The 20,407-nt window shown below is 42.8% G+C and overlaps 1 long non-coding RNA gene across 1 annotated transcript; it reads right to left on the reverse strand.

The window, feature by feature from the left end:
* Positions 1–330: 330 nt before the first annotated feature.
* Positions 331–11,527, reverse strand: LOC137503157 (uncharacterized). The gene is made up of 2 exons (XR_011019076.1): positions 11,466–11,527; positions 331–509 (listed from the first exon to the last, which is right to left on the reverse strand). It is a non-coding gene; the product is annotated as an uncharacterized lncRNA (long non-coding RNA).
* Between the last annotated feature and the right edge of the window lie 8,880 nt (positions 11,528–20,407).

Consider the following 20,407-nt stretch of genomic DNA (forward strand, 5'->3'; position numbering starts at 1 on the left):
GAACATTACATGTCCGATGACCTTGTTGTTTTTGAGGGAATGTAAAACATTACATGTCTGATGACATGGAATGTAAAACATTACATGTCTGATGACATTGTTGTTTTTAAAGGAAGGCAGAACATTATATGTCTGGTGACCTTGTTACTCTTGAGGGAATGTAGAACATTATATGTCCGATGACCTTGATGTTTAAAAAAAGGTAGAATATTAGATGTCTAATTACCTTGTTGTTTTTAAGGGAACGTAGAACATACACGACTGATGACCTCGCTGTTCTGTAAAGTTTCCCTGTAGTTAGTGTTGAAACAGGAGAAAGAACTTCACGACTTATCAACAAGTATCTTTATTATATACCAACACTGTACATGTTCACAGCGGGATCTCGCAGATGAAGGGCCGGCGTTGTGCACAATCGGCGTTCTCCAGCAGAGCTGTCTCGTGAGCAAGGGCGCACATGCTACCAGCACTGATTTCCGGGAAAGAAGGCATCCACAATCTCCTGTCGCCTGGAAACACAGGACACAAGTGTCGTACAGTAAATCCATAACACTTTATCTTTCTTCAGATTAACCCAGTTATTTCCGAGGTCACTGCAGCCACCAACTGCTGAGTGCAGGCTCACCTGGAAACACAGGACATAAGTGTCGTACCAAACCAAAAACCAAACCCCATGGCACTACAGCCCTTGAAGGGCCTTGGCCTAACAAGCGACCGCTGCTCAGCCCGAAGGCCTGCAGATTACGAGGTGCCGTGTGGTCAGCACGACGAATCCTATCGGCCGTTATTCTTGGCTTTCTAGACCGGGGCCGCTATCTCACCGCCAGATAGCTCCTCAATTCTAATCACGTAGGCTGAGTGGACCTCGAACCAGCCCTCAGGTCCAGGCAAAAGTCCCTGACCTGGCCGGGAATCGAACCCCGGGCCTCCGGGTAAGAGGCAGGCACGCTACCCCTACAACACGGGGCCGCCTAAGTGTCGTACAGTAGATCCATAACACTTTATCTTTCTTCAGATTATACCATTTATTTCCGAGGTCACTGGAACACCCCAGGCTCATTTTGGTTTTCGCCTCAGATTTACGGCCAGATGGACTTCCTGACAACACGCGCATTTCTGGATGAAAATATCAACCCAGTATAGAGCGGGATTCGAACCTCAGCCTTCAGGACCCCCAGTAGATATGGGAGTTAGAAGAGCATCCACGTTATCCCCTGTTTGTCGTAAGAGGACACTAAAAGGTCAACCACTGGATCTCACTTGAGACCGTGGTTTGACGACCACGGTTCCTCTAGCTGAGCCTGAAATTTTCCCCACTAAATTCTTGTCAGGCTCCTCTCTCTTATCTTCCTTGTGCGACCTCTCTGGGTCACACTTGTTCTAGTCCGACACCGACGGCCTTGGGAGTCTTTCATAATCACGACCGTCGTGGGGCTTCTCTATCATTCCGGTACCTTCAATTTTTAGAAGTGCCGGACCGCTTCTGATTGGTGTTAATAGAGGATGGTCTCCCAGTGGTATTCCTATTAAAACAATATTCACTGATGTTCTACTTGACTGCACTGTTAAGCCACCAGTAATCTTATTCTAATAATAATTTCTATTGATGGCAACAACTTACCACGTGAGCGGTTCGTCAAACTGGTATTACATATTGCTGTCATGAGGTCAACCAGGTCCGTGTAAATGAGATCGGAATATGTTCACAGATCCACGAATTGGAGCGATGTCAATTTTGTCTACGCTTTTCACAGGCAGCTGAAGCACTTTGTGGAAATTTATAAAGAAGTCTTGGATGTTATCCCGTGCTCCAGTCTTCAATCCGATAACTTTGATGTTACGAAGCTGGTACTTCATGTCGATACGCCGTGTGCTTCCTGCACCTGTACTCTATTACGTGCATTTCCACATTCATTTCCGCTCTTCTGTATTGAATTGTATTCCCTATCATTACGCACCGCGGTATTTCTATTCTTACAATTCTATTAATAAATTGTCTGTCCCTTATAAGACACAGTCATCGCTTTCGGTATATTTTCAACATTTTCAAGTTTCGTAATTCTTATCCGTGTGTTTTGAGGTTGCGACAACATTGTTGTTTTAGTTTCCCGATAATTACGACCCCGTGGGTAGGGACCATAGAATACATCCATGGTATTCCCTGCCAATCGTAAGAGGATAACAAAATGCGCCCCAGGAGCTCTTCATTTTGGAGCGTGAGTTAGTGACCGTGGGGAAGTTAGCTGAGTCCTGGCATTACTTCCACATAATTTTGTCAGGCTCCTCACTTTCATCTGTCCTTGGTTAACTCTCGTTCTTGTCCGACCACGGCGATATTACATTTTAGATACCTGAGGAGACTTTCATCTCCCCCTTCCCTTTCTTTAGCCGATACCTTCATCTCTCGAAGTGTCGACCCTTTTCATTGTTTTGCTCCATTACTTGATGGCTGCCCAATTTTAGTTCCTCATAAAATACAAATACCACCATACCACCACCCAATAATTGAAAATAGTAATAAGTAACAAATGCCGACATGAAATATTGACCGAGCTGCCTCAGAGACGATGAAGTCTTGTCGCTATAACGTACCACAGTGGTTCGAGTGATTGAATAGGCCAGAGAAGAAGTTGAAGTACATGCTGATGCTCCTCAAACCAAGATCAAATCCACTATGCCTGGAGCACTGTAGTCTGAAGAAGTTGTGGCACTGCCTTGTTATACATCTGTTGACCTAAAATGTCCACTTAGTAAGAATCGCGCCGTGCTGTCAGAAACCCACAACATTATAAGCGACTAGTGCTGTATGACAAGTAATTGGAAATAAGAACCACACATGTCAATGTATTTATGAAACAAAAGACAGATAGTCGTTACCCCTGGAAGTACTGAACGCTGAAAGGCATAACAGTCCATAATGATAATGTATGTATGTATGTTAATAGTCTTTAATACATACTATGGAGATAACATGGTTTTCATAGTGCAAATGATCCATTCACTGTGAGATAGTATTTAACACTTAACAGTTCGAGATCTTGTAATGTGTAACTGGTGCCAATGATTCCCGTTTCCTCAGTAACTTTGTGTAAGGCAACAGAAGTGCCGTTGTAGCTATGTACATCATCACACGAGGGAATCACTTCGCAGAAATGAGCGTCTGTCTGTAACTGTGGAAACATTCTCATTATTTCAATATCGTCCTGAATGACAAACAAAATAAGGATTTAATACATGAAAGATATGGCCAAGGTATCCTCACAGCCACCGATCTCTAGCACCCGGCGTGCTGGTAGCACCTGGATATCGTAACGTGCCATCCTGTGTTCCACTGAGTAACATCAGAGATAAACAAGACTTCTTCAGGCGATGGTCTTCTAAGAGGTTCCTTGCCATCTGCAATTTTTCTTCTTTCATTGAGCACGCCCACCGAAGAAACTATGCCTATCCCGATCTGTCACCCGTAGTGCACATTTTATAACCGACACAAACATATCTAAAGTGAATACAAACCAGTGAAACACCCAAAAGTCAGCCTAAGTGCAGCGATGAGAATCATAATTGCGATGAACGAAATACACAAAGGCACAGTGCAAATATCACCCCCAGTGGAGTGATAGTGTCAGACTGTACTTGTTGGTGGCTGCAGGGAATAAAGTGATGCGAAACGTGCAAGTCGCAGACTCAAAGAGCAACGGAGATTGTAGTAGCTGCAATAAGGAAGCTGAAAAGAGAGCACAGTGAGATTCACAACAAATTCGAGCACTTTCTTTTATTATAAGTGAGAAGAAGCGGGAAGGAGACGGCTTCAAATATCACAAAAAATATGAAAATTCAAGCCCACCAGAAAGTAGAAACTGCTTCGCTAGGCGATGATGTGAAAGTGAAGAGAGCAAGTACATATATATCGATTAGTTAACCTGAGGTCAAGTGAAGACACCGCGGTTCACGTCTAGACGTCATCTGTTCAGAAGAAAACATTTCCGGGATCAAATCACAGAGACTATTAGAACAGCGAAGTTGGCTTTGGTCGTCTAACTATCGACGATGTCACTACTTGGTCTGAGGTTCAGGAGGTTCCGTAGTCGTTACCAGGGATATGGATGATATTGCCACACAACTTTCATTCTATGTCTCTGAAGTGTTAGCATCTCAATTTGTAAATTACTGTTCACGTTCGAGTACAAAGATTCACCATTGAGGGAAGTGTGGGTGTTTATTCTCTGGTATAATGTAGTAGGGTTCTCTTGCGATTCTTGCAACAGGAGGAGTATTATTTGTAACACAAACTACACGTAGAGTCCTTGTTGGGTTCATGGTATTTCGTATTCTTGCATATTCTGTGGTGGTATCCACGTATCGCTAGGATTGTGAGTGCAGAACGCACGTCGTGGTTTCCTTTTTGTCCATCCTCTATCAATCATGGCATCTGTAGAGTAGAAATCCTCTTCTACATTCGTCCGCTTGTCTCGTCGGAGGGTCAATAATTATTTTCTTGGCTGGTTGATGACATCTCAAGTCCTCATTGAAGGAGGTTTCTCTTGCAGGTTCATACGCAAGCCTTGAGGGCGCTTTTTATGCAATTCCGAGGGCTCGTTTTAGGAAGCGGACTTTTACTTTTTCTATTGTCTCTAGAAATTCCCAGATCAGTTCCAAGTCGTACGTGATAATTGGTACTATTTTAGCGCTGAACAGAGTCATAGCTCTTATCGCTCTTTCCCTGATGTGGATCCTGTATGACGTTCCTGATGTCTCTAGAGTTAGTCCTAAGTATTTGTTCCTAGTAACATCTTGTCTTCGGTCGGTAACCTGCCCCTCTTCGGAAAACCATATGTATACCTTTTCCTGGTTTATGACGAATTTGTTGTTTTCAGCTCAAATGTTCAGTTTGTTTCAGGCTTCTTTAAGGTCATTATCGGTCTGCGAACCTAGGACCATGTCATGAGGATACGTATAGAGCGACACCGATTTCAGATTTTCAATGGATTTTCTGCGTCAGATGCAGCAATGTTAAACAGGAGGGACTAACTGGGTCACCTGGAATTACTCAATTTGTTTGAAGGATTTCTTTTGATATACTTATCCCGTCGTTTATCGCTACATTGCTTTGTGATAGGAGTTTCCTATGAGTTTTACAATTGCCTTGTCTTCTGTCATGGAGTCCATACTGTTCCTGTCGAAGACTGTAAAGTATTTACCTTTGGGGTGTCTTAAGCCACCCAGATGTCTTCTTGTAGACATTTTATAGCCTGTGAAGGCGATCGTTTCCTTCTTAATCTGAACTGATACTCCTATATTTGGTGGTCAGTGAAGTTCGTTTGTCTTTCTGATATTATACTCCACAGCAATCCCTCGTTATGAGATTGGTTTGTCGGCTTGTCCTTTCCTTTATACCATGTCTTTATTCTAAATTTCCTCCAGTCCTCGGAGATTTTTCCGCTTTGTAGACATTTGCTGAACAAAAAGATCTATATATTAGCAAGTTGTTGTGCACTTCTTGAGACCGTGGAATCCTAATTCCGATGGTCTGAAGATATGAATACCTTATTTAAATCAATAATTTAAAAAACTCAAGTACAAAACACACCAAGGAGTTTCTCAGCGGAGGTTTACGAACACTTGGTCTTTGTCCACTGTGAGATGCATTCGGTACTACTCAAAATCTGGTTTCCGTTTTGTCCTCACAATAAAGTTTTCAGCTTACACAATAGAGGACACCTCTCCCACATCAGGGAGGCCATCCGGCTGTAAAATTGTGTGGCCCCACCAGAGAGTAGAGATGACCTCCATTGTGTCTCAGGAGGATGTGATGAACAAACAGTGCTGTTTTATCCCCACCGCAATTGTTCATCGTCTCTGAGTGCAAACGGTAAGGACAAGGCCACACATTCTACCAATCAGAAATGAGAAAATCTGCGACAAAACACGGGACTGCGTTTCTGCATTTGAGACTGAGATAAATCAGCATCTTGGAGGATCATAAAGTTCTGGCTATGATGTAAATGAGACATGGTAATCTGGCAATCTAGAAGTTGTAGCTTGCTGCTTGTGAGAACTGTTAAAATCTGCGAAGGCTCCTCAAATATTTTCACGTGTCAAAGTAAAGACATTCCTGCTCTGGCTCGGCTCAGTAATATCAATAGTAGTATAATACAGGGATTCGGCGGCCACCACCACCGCAGGCTCCCAGAGGCCACCTCCACCACCACCACAGCCAGAGGCCTCCTAGAGGCCTCCTCCACCACCACCACAGCCAGAGGCCTCCCAGAGGTCTCCTCCACCACCCGCGAGAAATTGGAATTTGTAAACAAAGCCACGTGCTTTTTGACAGCTATCATCGACAACAACGCATCGCTAACCTCAGTACTGCCATCTTGACGGGCCTAAACCTCAGTGGTACCAACTTAACCTAACTAGCGCGAGATAAACAAATCCACGTGTTTTTTGACAGCCACGTGCTTTTTGACAGACAACAACGCATCGCTAACCTCAGTACTGCCATCTTGACAGTCCTAAACCTCAGTAGTACCAGCTTAACCTAACTAGCGTGAGATAAACAATTCCACGTGCTTTTTTGACAGCTGTCATCCGCCATCGTGCTGCCCTCTTTATCGCAGTAGCTGCAAATTCGTCACCTGTCATCGGCAGTGCTGCCATCTTGGCGGGCCTAAACCTTAGTGCTACCAACTTAACCTCACTAGCGTGAGATAAACAAATCCAAGTGCTGTCAGAAAAGCACATGGGTTTGTTTCCAAACAAGAGCATGTAGAATTTGTCGCCACCACATTTGAAAGGTAAGTAGCTAAAGAGGGCAGCACGGTGCTCTCTGGATTAAAGATGGCGGATAATAGCTGTCAAGAAAGCGCATAGGTTTGTTTCCAAACAAGAGCATGTAGAATTTGCCGCCACCACATTTCAAAGGTATCTAGCTAAAGAGTGTAGCACTGAGGTTTGTGATGCAAGATGGCGGATGACAGCTGTCAGAAAATAGCACGTGAGTTTGTTTCCAAACAAGAGCACGTGGAATTTCCCGCCGCCACAAAGAGGGCAGCACTGTGCTCAAAGATGGCTGCTGTCACGTAGAATTGTCTGCCACCACAGGTATCTAGCTAAAGAGGGCAGCACGGTGCTCAAAGATGGCTGCTATCAAAAAGCATTTTTCAAATTATCCGCCACCACATTTCAAAGGTAAGTAGCTAAAGAGGGCAGCACTGTGCTCTATAGATTAAATATGGCGGATGACAGCTCTCAAAAAGCACGTGGATTTGTTTATCTCACGCTAGTGAGGTTGAGTTGGTAGCACGAAGGTTTAGGCCCGCCAAGATGGCAGCACTGCCGATGACAGGTGACGAATTTGCAGCTACTGCGATAAAGAGGGCAGCACGGTGCTCTGTAGTTTAAAGATGGCGGATGACAGCTGTCAAAAAAGCACGTGGATTTGTTTATCTCACGCTAGTTAGGTTAAGTTGGTACTACTGAGGTTTAGGCCTGTCAAGATGGCAGTACTGAGGTTAGCGATGCGTTGTTGTCTGTCAAAAAGCACGTGGCTGTCAAAAACACGTGGATTTGTTTATCTCGCGCTAGTTAGGTTAAGTTGGTACCACTGAGATTTAGGCCCGTCAAGATGGCAGTACTGAGGTTAGCGATGCGTTGTTGTCGACGATAGCTGTCAAAAAGCACGTGGCTTTGTTTACAAATTCCAATTTCTCGCGGGTGGTGGAGGAGACCTCTGGGAGGCCTCTGGCTGTGGTGGTGGTGGAGGAGGCCTCTAGGAGGCCTCTAGCTGTGGTGGTGGTGGTGGAGGTGGCCTCTGGGAGCCTGCGGTGGTGGTGGCCGCCGAATCCCTGTATTATACTACTATCAATCACGGTGATACGCGTATCCTTCTAAGTAATTCACGGCGATATATATCCTGAAACAGAGACAGCATTTACGTACGGTCGTCATCTTTCAAAACCGTTCGTTATAATTATATAAAAATATTGTTTTCGAGACCATCTGAGCGAGTACCGAAAAGCACATTTTAGTCATGCAAATAGAGATATGGATATTGTAAGCCCTGCCTCACGAATTACTTCAAGTGATTCGCAGAAAATAAGGAAATGTTTAGTAAGTAATCGGTAAAACACGACGTCAGCTATAAAAAGAGATAGGAGTAACTGAAAGCTGCTGGTGATTGGTAGTGTGTGTGAAAGGAATGGTAATAAAGAGAATAATAAAATATTACGACAGGCAGTACATTTATACAGGAAGCGACATGTTGTTATTTACTCGGGCTGTTTGTCTGCGAAATTTACCTTTAATACATATTGCCGCACATGTGGGTCCTCTTCTCGCCATGAGGGTTTTGCTGATCAAGAAACACCCTGTACCTGCTAGTTGGTAGTAACATTTCTCAAAACGAGAACTCCATGACGAGGATTTTTTATTAAATAGGATACGCATCATTAAATGCAATTCATTTCCCTACGCGATGCAGGAGCATTCGCACCCGTTTCCCAGGTGATCGACCGTCTGATGGTGAGAAATATTTCCAAGGCGTTTTTGACGGCTGCTTTGTTGTTGAACCTGTTTCGTGTCCAACCATGACCCCAGGGTACTGTTGTCGTGTGAGTGACTGCAGTCACGTCCTAGTACTTGAACTATGGGCAACGACTGAGGGGACGAGTAAGTGGTACTGAGAGTCGGGAGTAGTATTGGCACCTCGGACATATTCTGAGTCATGGCCCTCCATGAGTCGTGAGTAGTATTGGGCACCTCGGACATATTCTGAGTCATGGCTCTCCTTGAGTCGGGAGTAGTAATGGGCACCTTGGATATATTCTGAGTCATGGCCCTCCCTGAGTCGGGAGTAGTATTGGGCACCTCGGACATATTCTGAATCATGACCCTCCTTGTGCTCAGGAGGCGAGGACTATACAATAAACCATAGGTCGCTAACCTGTCAGAGGTGAGACTTTCACTTGGACTATGTATAAGTAGGATAGCAGCCTGCTTCACTTAATTTACCGAGCTGAGAATATTTTAAGCAAGCCTATTGGAGTGAGGGATTTCTACTTCGTCTGGAGAGCGCAGCGCTCTTTGGAAGCAAAGAGTTGGAGGAAAAGGTATTCGATATACATCTATCCATCCACAGTAATGGGGAAATAGAACAAATAAGGTAGGAATGGGCTAGTTAGGAAGAGTTTGGTAATAATGATCTTTCGGTTAGAGGAGATAATGAGGGATAGGAGAAAATCAAATGCTTTTAACAAGTGCTGGAAAGGGTTGGACAGTGTGTGGGGTACGGAGGGAAAACGGAAATAAATAATGTTTTGGTTTAATCTGGTGAACTCGTAGTACTTCCGAGCAAATCATGGTACAGTCGGAAGGAATGGAAGAGGAAATACGTATCTTGACGTCGAGAACAACCAAGCTCACAGAGTAATAAGATGAGCCTGGAAAGTTAGTAAAGATCCTTCTGATTTGACGGAAGCAGTCATTGCAGCTATCTGTAAGCTAGGGAAGGACTGCTAGAACCATCAAAGTATTTCAACGACACTGATGACGGTGATTCTTTTGAGCACTGAGCAAGGTATTCACAAGTATTTTTGAAGGGAGAAACCAATAAATATTTTATACTAAGTTGGATAAACCAGTGTGGTTTCAGACCTCCGAGGGGTTTTCATGGCCAAATCTTCAGTATTCCACAGATAAGTTAAAAGTGCTATGATATGAATAGAAAGTTGTGTTTATGTTTCGTAGATCTAGAGAAGGCATATGACAGAGTACTTCAGGGAAGGATGTCAGCCACACTGGGAGAATATAATATTAAGCGTAGATGAATAAAAGCAATCAAACTCACTTATGTTGACACTGAAAGTTGATGGTAGAACGAGTTCTTGGTTCGAGGTTACAGGGGTGGGATATGGCTGCAATCTTCAATGTTGTTGTTCATTGTTTACAAGGATCATCTACTAGAAGGTATAAAGCGCCAGGGATGCTGAAATGTCGTAAGCATTTTGGTGTTAATGGCAGACAGAGCTGAAAGCCTGCAGTCAAATTTCTTGGAACTTAAAATAGGTGCAGTGAGTACGACATTAATATTGGCATTACCATGAATAAAGGGGATCCCTGGCCGAGGCGGTAAAGGCGTACTCGGTTCGCCCAGAAGGACGTGGGTTCTAATCCCCGTCAGAAAGTCGTAAAATTTAGGAAATGAGATTTCCACTTCCGGAGGTGCATATGACCCTGAGGTTCACTCATCCTACACCAAAAATGAGTACCAGGTTAATTCTTGGGGGAAAAGGTGGCCGGGCGTAGAGCTAACAACTCTACCCCATCAAGTGCCGAGGTTACGAATAGTGGAAGCCTTTACCTTCCACCACTCCCAGGGCCTTCATGGCCTGTACGGAGATGTCTTTGCTTTTCTAATTACCAAGAATAAAGTCATGTCAGTGGGGAAGAAAGTTCCGAGAACTGAATATCAGGTCGGAGATACAAAACTGGAACTTCTCCCAGGAAGCAAGGTGCAGTAAAGTTAATGCAGTGAGTTCTGGGATGAAACGGTCTGTTTTCAGAAAACTTCGCTGTGTTGGAGTGCAAGCTGGGAGGACTCTGGATATCTCGTCCATACGTTAGTTGTAATATACTTTGAAATAACGAGAATGAAGTCTAGAAACACCGGGTGGTAACAATGACAGGAAGATACCCAGAATGAGAAGATAAATGCTAAGTGATGCATAAGCTCCATTGATGAAGCGGTACTCCGGTGTTGGGGTCGCGTGAGGTGAATGGAGGATAATGGGTTACCTGCGAGAATAATGGAGTCGGTCATCGAGGGTAAGAGCAGTAGAGGAGATCAGGATTCAGTTTCTAATTATTTAAAGACAAGAAGTGTGGAACTAAACGAGGGCTCAACAGTCTATAATGATGATGTCCCTACCACGACCCCAGTGTGTCCTACTCTCTAGTTGACGTCCGTGATAAACCTGCACGCCTTGATGCGGCACATAGCCTACTCCTGTCAAAGAACACCGGGAGATCTGCTCAAGGATTAACGTCCCCATCCGACAGATGAATGTCCTCATACCCTCACTTTACGACTCTTTCCCTTCATTTAGACATAAGTAATATTATTCACTTTATGTTCCAGTAACTACATTCGTATGGTTTGGGAGACGCCAACGGGCCGGAATTTTATCCATCAGGGTTTATTTTATGTGCCAGTAAATCTACCGTCACGAGACTGACATACCACCGAACTGAGCGAGGATCGAACCTGCCAAGTTGGGCTCAGAACGCCAGCGACCTACCGCTTGGGCTACTTCTTCATTCCTCCCCTGATTATAGGCAATACGGTGTGGTCATCAGCCAGTGACATCGCTAACTACAGCTAAATGTCGGCTTCTGTTGTTTAATATGACAAATGTCTTCCGTCCGACATTCGGTAATTCATGAGCAGAAGAGAGCTAGAGAGAACTCACCTTTCACAGACACCCAACGATCTTCACCTTCAGGCTTGTAAACTCCCATCCAGGGGTCCCAGACCTCACTCTTGTACATTGTAGGGAACACCTCGCTTCTCTCCCTTTCACTCTCGAATACCATGAGATCGCCTCCGTCTCTCTTGCACTGCTCCCTGGCGTCGCTCCAGCTCTTATAGTCACTGTACGTCTTATAACAGTTGAAACCTTTAAACAGTCGGTAACCTGTGGGCAGATAGAACACCATATTTAAGTAGTTAGTTCACACGTTTATATTTTAGACTATCCTACGGGTAAAAATGACGATCCTTCATTACTTGTCGTACTCTTTGATGCATGACATGATCAGGAGACACCGTAGCGTAGAGAAGAGGAGATAATGAGATGAAGTGAAGGACGTGAGGTACGATAGCGGAAAAGGAGAGGGTGAAACGCGGTGCCGACATGCAGCCTACTTCGGTCATAAAACAGCAAGCGATTTGCTCAAGGCTCAACTTCGCCCTCACTCTAAATGAGCAATGTGGTGAGGTTTGTAATGAATCCAAGCTTTTGTACGCAATGTACCAGCACTTCTCCCACCCGGCTGGCCAACATTGTGATGGTGAAAATTGTTTCGACCTACGGGACGCCTTAAGCATCTTGCCCAGCAGGCGGACCAGTGCTTCTATCTACGTGATAAACTGACGTATGCAGCTCATTTCAGGAGCTGGATCGTTCGGAGTATTTTCGAGATGATTTAGCTGACTTGGAAACAGCCAGCTCTCTTCGTATTCCGGAGATGTGAAAAATGAATAATCAACAACAACACCGTCGTATTTCCTGTACTTGGTCAAGGATACTTAAATATGTGTGGCGCGCCTGAAAGTGCTCAGTTTTCAGCTGAGTAACTTGGATTGGAAATTGGGCATATTAGATTCTTTATGTTGCCGGGTATTCGTAACGATTTCCATAACGTTTTATTCTACCGGCTACCATGTGACTTGAAACCAATGATTCCTAATCACGCCTGCTCTATATGTATGATGATATGAATTAGAATGTTTGCAATTATATCAACAGGTGTGTAGTTCAGTCCAGCATGCATTGCTTTGGGCACTTTCAGACGCGCCACACATATTTAAGTATCCATGACCAAGTACAGGAAATACGACAGTGATGTTCTTGATTATTCATTTTTCACATCTCCGGAATACGAAGAGAGCTGGCTGTTTCCAAGACAGCTAAATCATCTCGAAAATACTCCGAACGATCCAGCTCTTGAAATGATTCAGAGTTAAACATATTTCCTTCTGTAAGCTTTAACTCGTGTAATATCAACGTCCATGCTCCTTCTTCCACTCAAACATTGCACTATGGCAGCAGTAGCACGATCATTTAAGGCCCTTCTCTTAAATGAGCTTCGGTAGGCAAAGTGCCTGTAAGTCGTGGTGATTAAGCGGTGCCGAAAACCACTGGGTGATTTTGTTTTAAAAGAAGAGAATCCAAGGCAATGCATTCCATTCCTAACTTTCAGTTGATATTTCTTTAACATTGTATAGAATATAATTATTTCCTATTCTTGTTGATTTATGTTCAGGTTCTGGATTTTTATGGAGACATCTGTCCGCGTGGATTGCCCCTTCTCTGGAGAGTTACGTTTCCTAACTGTCCTCGGGAGAAATTTCATCGATCTCCGTAAATTACTTTACTTTTATCAAGAAGCAATGCTAAAAATTGGTATCACACATAAAAACAAATTATGAGTCGGATGTGTGTCCTTTCCTCGGACAGCCTTCTCCCACTGCTCTCTTTAGGGGTCTAAAGAAATGGCTACCTGAAGATGATCGGTTATGTGTACGAAACATGCGGCACTGTCTTCAAGCGCAGTAAGACATAACGCAAGACGCACTATGTATTAATGACTTCCTCTTGAATTTAGTTGCATTTCCTCTGTTTTGTTGCCACCTCCATTTGCTCACTATTAATAACTGTGGAGCCGCCTAAATCTACATTAATCACTCATTTGAGGGGGCTTTTCTCCAACTGAAAAGTTTCTACTATGTACAGTATTTCCAATAGTTGCGAGCAATAGAACCACTAGAATGTGGTTCACACTGGATTTCTTAAAAGTGAACGACATATTACTAACTTCATCAATTGTACAACTTTCGGTTAATTTACACGAGACATTACTTTGCAATATTTTAAAAGTTAAATCTCAACGGTTGGCAACACTGCATTTATCAGTATTTCTACCTCGTTACGTCTTGATTAATCACAAAATGCAGCTGTTTTGTGTTGGCCTGCGAGACCCATGTTATACATTAGTGTAGAATAAACGAGCACTTACACAAAACAGGAGCACATATGACAGTCAGTAAAACTGAGAACATCAGCACTGATCAACGGCATCCACACTTGGGAAGAACCGCCGTTCTCAGGACGAATTATGAGAATACTGTGAAAGAGAACAAAGGCCAGGTCATGTCGTCTTAGAACGTCCTGAACCCGCACATATTGTGCCACTCATCGGAAAGGCATCCGCAGTTGTACCAGGTAAAGTGATGAGAGTTACCGAGCGTAAGAGATAAATGGAGAACTTCTGCTTGACCACTGTCTACCTCAAGGTCTATAAAGAGCTTCCACATGTTCTCCACCTGCCCAGGGAACCGCGAGGGAAGAATGGAATAACTGACAGAGAGATGACCTGTAATTCAAACTTCAGCAAGTTTTATATACAAAAAATTCACAAGATTCACGTGTCTCTTGATTTAATATTTCAGAAAAATGTCTTGATAATTATTCTTTTCATACGTAATATTGATCATCTTTATGTTTGTGTAATTCAAATTGAAACATGGCGGGACATGCGTCACTGGTGTGTAACCATTCAGGGTTCTGTGAGAGGGTGCATGTGACTTTAGGGTCTTCAAAAGGAGGAATTCTCTTTAGGGAGACATAAACAGTTATCCGCGTTAACGTTATCTTCACTGAAAAGTATGATGAAAGAGAAGTTGTAGCAATTACAAGTTTCGATCGAATCGTTCACATACGACTTAAGTCAGAAAATGATGTTCTGAGAAAAACAAGATCAAAGTTTTAGAATCTCTGCCAAACGAACACGCATATATACCGGCTATTATTTTGAAGTTATATCACTAGTATAATTCTTTCCTAGGGTTAGTAGGTATTTACTTTAACTCGAAATATTGTTTATTTAGTACATATGTTTAATCACAAAAGCAATCAATAAAGTAACTGTTATGGCACCTCGCCCAATTACTCTGTCATTTTGATGAAGGCGGTGCCCTTCAGAGTTTTTCTTAATGTTAATATTATTTAGTCAGCGAATCTACCAAAAGGGCCCTTTGCTACCTCCTGCCTTTGGTGTATTTATCAATGTTAAACTTTTTCTCTAATTAACTGCTATTGGCATTTTACCAGTTTTTCTCTCTCGTTATAACGAAGGCTGTGCCTCCAACTAAAATTACCTAATGTAAAATTTATGCAGCGCAGGTTTTGACAAATTGCAAGTCATTAAATTAAACTTAACCTGGCAACGTTTCATGTAAAAATATTATCCTCTGTTTTTTGTCAGACATATAAGATGACTTGTTTTCAAATGGTGTTGTAAGGCTTTGGACTTATTTGCTATTCAATTATTCATGTGAAAAAACATTATTTGTAAACGAAGTGATAATTTTAGATCTGTGGTTCTGACATTCTTTCTCTCCAGTGGATCCCCCACGGGTTTTGTTTCCTATTTCAGTCAAAAACCCCTACAAGTGGAATTCTCCATTCGAGGAACGGTTACAATCCTAACGTGTACTGTTCGCAGTTCTCAAGAGCGCCCCGAATAAGTTGAGGAGGGAGACGAGCCTTTCTCTGAGAGTCCTGCGGAGTTCAGCAAGAACTGATAAGGATGGTTGCTAAATTTTGTACGTATTGCAATTCACCTGGAAACAAAAGGTAAGTATGGATTCCTGGTAGTTTTATTGAAGTAGTTTCCAGTTGCTTTCCTCCCCAAAATCGTGAATCAATCTTAGATAATAATATAATGACTGCGTGCCGTAGGAAAGAGCCATAAACGGGAAGGTGCCTTACTAAATGTGCACATCCAGATATTTGTCTCATGCAAATCTGAGAAGCCACGGAATCACCTTGAGGGATGTCGAACCCACAACCTCTACGTGATAGTATCATCGGCTCGCGTGTGGGGCGCTGTGCCGTACGCTGCGATATGTGGAACACTCAGCGGGTCCCAAGACGCTCTCATTTCTCATATTCTCTCTACTCGTGCACTCGCTCTGCAGACTGCTGCTCCAAGCAAACACCTACACAGTAACTGCAGGGTGAGTACTTTATCTGTGGAACGTGAAATACAACGATTAAGAGCTTTACTTTTCTGTCTGAACAAACTGGATCCAAATCTTCAAGAAACATATGTACGTTCGTCTCTCGTACACCACTCATAGATAATCTGATTAACTTCTTGAGAGTTTATCACTCACCTGAATGAGGACAGGACCTTGGTTTCGTAGTAGTAGTAGCTGTAGTAGTAGTAGTACTAGCTGGTGTAGTAGTAGTTGGAGCAGTGGTAATAGTAGTAGTCGGTGGAGTAGTAGCAGTCGGTGCAGTGGTGGTAGCTGGTGTAGTAGTTGCAGGTGTGACTGGCTTCATATATTGAGACGTCGAAGTAACTGGAACAAAAATACGCATGAAATATGCAATTTCTGACAAATAATAATCCTGAAAATCTATCGCAATCTGTGCAAATAAAATCCGTATGGAATCATTTTACGGTCTGCGACAAGGCCTACTTCAGATTATAGTTATGTTCAAAAAATCGCATGTACCAAGATTATTAAAATAGTGCGTGTGTCTCTTACTTGAAATGATTCTATTTTGTCCAGTTGAAACACTACTCATCATGATAATGCCGCTCCAGAAAGGTGTATATGGTTTGTTGTATCATTCATGAAAGTGAAGGAAGGTTAGATTCCTTACTTAGGTCCTTTTGAAAACAATCACGAGTTTGAGAAGGAGGAGGTTAATTTTGATTTGATGACAAATAAAGATAAGTTGTTTACACTTTATATTATTACTGTATTCTCAAAGCAGAGTCATACAGCAACGGACTTGATATAATTTAGATCTCCTAGACACATGGCATTCATTCCAGAAGGAAACTCAGTTTGACAGCCAGATCTAAATTGCCTGCTGATGCCACGCTTCCCGCATCGCTGATTACCTAGTGAAATATTTCCGCGTCTGCATCAATTCATCCGTACCTGTACACCGCAAGGAGATGAGCCCTATATCTAGAACTTAATGTTTCTCATCTTTAACTTTTCCATACCATAAAAATGCTTCTTTCGCCGGTATAAATACTCACCCACCTATCGATTTTATCTCATCTCTACAATAAACACTCCAGTTTTGGAAGAAATTTCGCATCCATTACGTCACTTCTCAACCATGAAACAATTCCTTACACAATATCTGGTAAATATGAATCTTATAACAACCATGTCCGCGTTCTTTCACTTCCGCTGCCTAGTCCGCCATGTATCCCTTCAAAACAACACACGCACTCCCAGTACCCCCACATAAATACCCCGTAGTTTCATTTAAAGTCCCACTGGTAATAATTTCCTCTCCATTCAACTTCATAACAGATCCCACACTATGTTTGTAGTTACTGCTGCTTGCCGTACGTTGTTCGTACCAACATTGAAAACTACCACACAATCCATGCTCTCCCCTTTCCCCATCTTCTGTCTTAACCTAGCTCCTCTACCTTGGTTGCCCTTCCTCCGTGCACTTTCTCCCCGAGCCAATCGGTAGAGTCCTTGATGACCAGAGTGTCGACCTCACTTACTTCATTAGTTCCGCTCCCCTACTAGTCTCCCTAGTCTTCCCTGACGTTTGCAGACCCTACCTTCTCCTCCATTTCCTCCCCTTCGTGACCCTGTTCCACACCCCTCTACTGTACCTTTTCCCTTACTCCCCACCTTCCTGCGACACGTTCACATCCCCCTATTTCCGTTAGTGTTATACCAACGGTTACTCACGGATACCCTCGTGATAACTCCCCTTGACTTTATCCCTTTGCCCCGAGTTTCCTTCCCCTTAAAATATTAGCTAACCTGTCTTTCCGAACTTCCCCACCACCCCCCGCCCTGTTCATGGTTCCTGTTCTCCGTCAAAAGTCTAAACAGTTTTTCACACTTACCCCACATCTCCCTCACGTCACCTGCTCTTCGTTTGTGCCATGATCGTCCAATCCCAGCTTAATCTCCGTAGTGTAACGGTTAGCACAATTACTTGCAATGCAAGTGGTCCACGCTTTTTCCCACTACTTTGAGAAATTTGATGTTGGAAGGACTGCAGGTGTGTAGTTAAATATGCTCACCGCCATTAGGAGTGCTGCTGGAAAGAACTGCAGAACCTGGAGGCAATGATACTTACCTTAAGCATTGTTCTGTAACCCCACATTTCAAAGGCCTCTACTCTCCTTCTCTGCTTAGCATGTTTCTATCGCATGCACTCTAACGTTAAGGACAAATACTTCGGCAAACTATAGCCTGAATAATATATTTATGGTGAGTAGAACGTTTCATTTACAAGATAGCAAATACTCTTCTTCGATAAATGACCAGATAGTTTCTCCTTTAATTCGTTATGTTACTTCCTAGCCACCCAAATTCCTCCACTTCCTTTATGAGTACATTTCCTAGTCTTATATCACGTGCTTCACCTGACCTTATCTACTACATTCAACTGCCCTTGACATCCTCCAACAATGACGTTCCTCCATATCCCATATTGCCTGCGCTATATACACATTTAACTGAAGGAGAGGCAGACCACGCACCTGCCTCGCTCGCTGACCACTGCAGTTTGTGTTACTCTTCGTTCCTTGTAATTCCAATCCTCTCAAGCATTTCAGAACGCCTAGTCCCGTAGACAATATCGAATAGGGAGGAGACTGACGCAGGCACGTTCCCTAGCTGATTGCCCCTGGACACGGAGGAGATACCGCCCACATACACTGCAGTCCTACTTCCTTGGGGTAAGGAACACCGAGTGTGAATGAGAGTTCTATGACAACGATCAGGTCTTACCGTGTACTGGTGGATGTACAGAAGTCACCGAAACAAGCTGCTCAATTTCACTGCTATCACACGACCTTCTTTCTTGGTGGACATTCACGGCTAATTCCCATTGGTTCTCCGTCGATGTCAATTGCCGCGTATCAACCTGTAACGAATATTGAACTCTTAAGACATAGACAATTATAGCCTAATTTAGTTGACAATCTACTGTAATTCCAAGGTGAGTATGAAGCACCCATTTGAAACAATCCTGCCTCATCACACTCGTGTTTTCTTCCTCGCACGTCACATTATGCCCAATTACCACACCACACAACCATAATTGGTGCTTTACTCGGCGTTCCACCGTACCATATAGTGGCAATCGGAGCCGCAACTTGCTGAAAACCAATAACGTACTCCCAGAGATGCTGTTTGTTCGTTATTCTTAGATATTACTAGAGGAATGATTTTTTCGCATTAACGATAAACACGACAAAAATATTTTGAAGCGATTTCGAGATATCTTTACGAATCTTATGTTTCCGGTTAAGAAAATATGGATATTATGTTCGCGAATTAAAGCGATAAGGCCATTTTAAAGCGAAATTCAATTATTTCACAATAAGCGCGATATTACAGCGAAATCTGTAGTGAATAATGAACTGAACATTTTGTTCCAAGATTATGTATAGAAAGAAAAGGAAGAGCGAACAAAGACTCATCAACAGGAAAGAAATATGTTATCATTAATATTCTGGAAAATCCTCTTTAAGACATGCCATCAAAGAAAAGGGGTTGGCTCCAGGCTTCTTGCCAAACGAAATATTTTGAATGTTGTTCTGTGGTGGCTGGTAATCCCACCCCAGCCTGTCTCCTCACGGCATTGTGCAATCCTGGAATCCTTAATGACGTCTACAACCAGCAAAATTGACTGGTGTATTTCGGCTTCGTGGCCAGGTAAAATGAAAAAAGTGATCACAAACAGTTGCGAAGATGAGTCGCTCGATAAATGTTACGGTGCACAGCAGAGCTAAACGGTTTGCGAGTGAAAGTTTCGGAAAGCAATATTTTTATGAGTACATTTTGTAATGTTCGTATCGAGTGGGAGAAAAAAGATGCTGTCTCAATTTTTTTTTGAAATAAGGAACATTCAGAACGTAAATTTAGCACTCCAGCAGTGAAACGGCAGGCAACAGTAGAACTCTCATTAGAAACCATTAATAAACTTGACCATAGTGGCCCGTATTGGATCCGTATTCACTTAATCACAACAAATATATTGGTAAATGATCCGCCTAGTCAAGTATTGTCTAGGCGGATCATTTACCAATATATTTGTTGTGTCTCCTTATATATGCAAAAGAAAGCTAAGAGTGAAAAAATAGAATTTATTCACGAAACAACAGCGATGCTACTCAAAGCCAACATCCCGCTGGAGAAGTTAGACGACCCTGAAGTCCGGAAATGGCTTCAAAAGTATGTACCAGGTATGTACAGTCTATCATTTAAACCTCCAGACTATGTTTTCTAAGACCTCTTTCTGATAAAGATTTTTCGTTTTTCTGTTGGTAAGGATCAGGAGACCTTCCCACATTTTATTTGGACTTTTGAATGATTTGTTTCATCCAATTAATGTATTGCAAACAAACTATACATATGTTTCGACACTGAGTGAAAAAGTACAAAAATTGTCTGGCTTTAACGTGTTGAAGCAGTCTGATATTATTGCTGGGTACGTTGCTTTTAAAGATATTCTGCGAAAAGAAATTGAAGACAATCCCGGTGAACAAGTTGAACTAATTCAGTCACTGCTAGCATTAAAATTAATGCACCTGAAATTTGCAAATTTTCTTTTAAAGTCTA

Source organism: Anabrus simplex, chromosome X (assembly GCF_040414725.1).
Source record: "Anabrus simplex isolate iqAnaSimp1 chromosome X, ASM4041472v1, whole genome shotgun sequence".
Lineage (NCBI taxonomy): Eukaryota > Metazoa > Arthropoda > Insecta > Orthoptera > Tettigoniidae > Anabrus > Anabrus simplex.